The following is a 3,549-nucleotide window of genomic DNA, read 5'->3' on the forward strand; positions in this document are numbered from 1 at the left end:
TCAGGAGGCTGGTACCTTGGCACTTGGAGAGAGCCTCCCATTGGTCGCCGGCACTTTGGTGCCACCTCGCTGCGCGCTCCGCATTGGCTGCCCGCAATCTGCTGTTGGACGGCGCCGTTGGCTGCGGAGGGACTCCGTTGCATGCATGGCCCTCGCATGGCCAGCCGGGTGCGCAGCCGGCGCGTCAGCCGGGACTTTCCCCTTAGCAGCTGATGCGCCGCCAGGGAGAGGGAGAGGTTAGGAGGGAAAGGGGGCGTGCGCGCGCGCGCCCGAGAGGCTTACGCCGCTCCCGGAACCGGGAAGGCAATGACCGACAGTGACCTCCGCCGGCAAAGTGGGTCACGAGGTCCTCCCTTCTGTGGGGCGGTGCAGACCCCGAGCTCGCTCCCCACGCGTTTGGAGCTCACCGGCGCAGCTCAGCGAGGCGTTGGCAAGCAGGCGCCGGGGTCCGCAGCCCTTGGCGCGTTGGAAGTGCCCTGCCCAGGCGTGCCAACTTGAATATAATATGGGTTGAGAGGCAGGCAGGCAAGCCCTGTCCCGCATCAATCACAAGACGTGGTGCGCACCATTTGAATGCCCATCAGGGGTCTGGGGGGGGGGGCAGGCTTTTGTTGGAGCGGGGAGAATCTCAGATTTGTCTTGATTTGTATTGGTTGGGGGGGGCAACTGCCCCCATAACGCCCCCTCCCCCCGTGCGCGTAGCCAGGATTTATGTTAGGAGGGCAGAACCTCAGTTAAGTATTTTTATTTTATTGCCTACACCCATGTCAGGAGGGCCAACTAGAATAAAATATTGGAGAACCAGATAAACCCCTTCCTACATAATCAGTCGCATGACACAGCACACACACATCGTTTGAATGGCAATGCCCATATTGCAGCCCCCCCCCAATATTTTATGGCGGGGGAGGGACATTGTCCGCTAGGAGTTAGGCTGGCAGTATGTTCTACAAATGGGAATCGCCAAGAAACGTCCAAAAATCTTAACACACTCCTGTATGGGCTCTGAAATGAAGCCAGTGAAATCTTTTTGCCTGGGCAGAAAGATGCAATTCCGGTGGTTGCCACACATTGAAGCTGAGCAAATGGTCCAAAGGGGGCTCTGTGTGTCCTTTCCTTGCTGCTGTTAAGGAGGGGAATTTAGAAACACGCAGATTTTTCACCCAGCCCGATTTCTGAAGCCACTTCTCTCTTTTGCAGCCCCACCTTGAACCCCTCATTTTACCCTCCAAGTCCATACCTCCCCCCTCCTTTGGGGCAAGCCCCCTTGTACACAGACCACCTCCATGGTGGCTGCTGTGGTCTTCCTCCACCCAAATATTGCAGTGACTCATTACAATGTTTGTTCCAAGGGGACAGCTGGGTGGTGAGGCCCATAGAGCAGGAGGGGTGGGCAGGGAGGCAGAATCAGTAGGTACAGAGGGGACCCCCGAGGCCGAAAGGACACCGGAACCAGAGCCGCGATCGAGCGGGCCAGTTGCGCCAGACCAAACAGCCCCATCACAGCCAGCAGCCTCGGAACACGAGCCAGAAACAGAACCCCTGACCAGGGAACACCCCAGGCTGCAACGCATACGTAGGAGGCTGGCGTACCTTGAGGACTACGGATGAATGCAACCTCCCGGGCAGGACTGGAACTTAGAGGGAAGGGGTTTTATGTACTGAGCTGAATCCTAGTTCAATAGGATCCAGAATGCAGCAGTCTGATTGGTCCGCAGGAGCCACCCAATCCAGCTCCAGGTGGAAGCGAATCAGCGACCTGATTGGCCTGCAGGAGCAGCCAATCAGGGGCCTGGAGGAAGTGAATCCACAACCTGATTGGTCTACAGGAGCAGCCCGGAATTAGCCAATCATGCGGGGCCCGTTGTGTAAATAATGTTTATACAGCGGTACCTCTAGATACAAACGGGATCCGTTCCGGAGCCCCGTTCGTATCTAGAAGTAAACGTAACTAGCGACAGCGCGTCTTCGCACGCGCACAATGCTTTTCTTCTGCACATGCGCGTGACATCATTTTGAGCGTCTGCGAATGCACAAACGGCGAAACCCGGAAGTAACGCGCTCCGTTTCATTCATTGCTACTACAAGCTGAATAAAGAGCATGAAATTCACACTCAACTCTGAGTATATTTCACTTGCCTTCTGCCCTAATATCAAGCCACCGTCCCTTCCGATTCTGCAGCTCTGTTTGTGTGCACACCCGATACTTGCCGTGTTTTAAGAACCTTAGGGTTAAATTCTCAGTTTGTTCAGATAGAGAAGGTGAAAGTCAGTTGACAGTTGCTTTGTTTACATGGGTGTTTGCTTGCTTGTTAATAAAACATTTCCACATGGGATCTGTGACTTCATGTTGAAGACAACACATTGTGGGAAGGGATTATGGGATATTTCAGGGCTGTGCATACTTTATCCTCCCTCTCACGGTGAAGGTTCAATTTCTCTCCTCTGTTGTGCAACCGGCTTCATCTTCAGGCATCATGACCTGACTGGTCCCTTCCAACTCTACGATTCTATGATATTTTTGTTTTCTCCTCTCCCCCAGTCTCTTCACAGAAATCCCGGGTTGTGATGCGGCAGTAGAAATCCTCCAGTGTCGACTGCATGAGGACATCGTTTCATTTTTATATATCCGGGAAGTTACATTCCCCGGGATCATTTTGAACAATTTGTTCAGTGTTGGAGAATGAGCAGAATGTCTGAACCTGAACCTTTCAAGAGTCCTGGGAGCCAAGATTCTGGGACCAGGATTCCCAGAGATAGCACCCCCTTAGCCAGAGTATTCTTCCCAGTGGTCCCACCCCCCCAGTTCCAGCACACAGTTACACATTTTCCAAAGCAACTATGGTAGTACCTTAGTACTACTTAATTCATTCCGGAGGTCCGTACTTAACCTGAAACTGTTCTTAACCTGAAGCACCACTTTAGCTAATGGGGCCTCCTGCTGCTGCTGCACCGTCGGAGCACAATTTCTGTTCTCATCCTGAAGCAAAGTTCTTAACCTGAAGCAATATTTCTGGGTTACCGGAGTCTGTAACCTGCAGCGTATGTAACCGGAAGCGTATGTAACCTGAGGTACCACTGTACTCTATTCCAAACTTAAAAATGGAAAGTGTGATGCTGGTGGTCAGCAAAAGAGGTTTAGCAGCTCTCTGAAGGCAAATCTTTAAAAATGTAGTATACAAACCAACAACTGGGAAACACTGGCCTGAGAGCACTCCAGTTGGAGAACAGCCTTTACCAAAGGTGCCATGGGCTTTGAAGACGCTCGAACTCAGGACAAAAGGGAGAAATGTGCTAAGAGGAAGGCACGCTTGGCAAACCCTCACTGTGATCAACTCCCACCCGGAAACCTATGTCCCCACTGTGGAAGGACGTGTGGATCCAGAATTGGCCTCCACAGTCACTTATGGACTCACTGTTAAAACTGTGTTTATGGAAGACAATTTTACTCGGTTATGAGTAATCACCAAAGAAGACGAAGATAGGCCTTGCACCAGGTGGGAACTGATAGAAAGGCAAGGGAGTCGTGGCTTTGAGGGCTGCTCATTT

Source organism: Podarcis melisellensis (genome assembly GCF_964234715.1).
Source record: "Podarcis melisellensis genome assembly, chromosome: 5".
In the NCBI taxonomy this organism is placed as follows: domain Eukaryota; kingdom Metazoa; phylum Chordata; class Lepidosauria; order Squamata; family Lacertidae; genus Podarcis; species Podarcis melisellensis.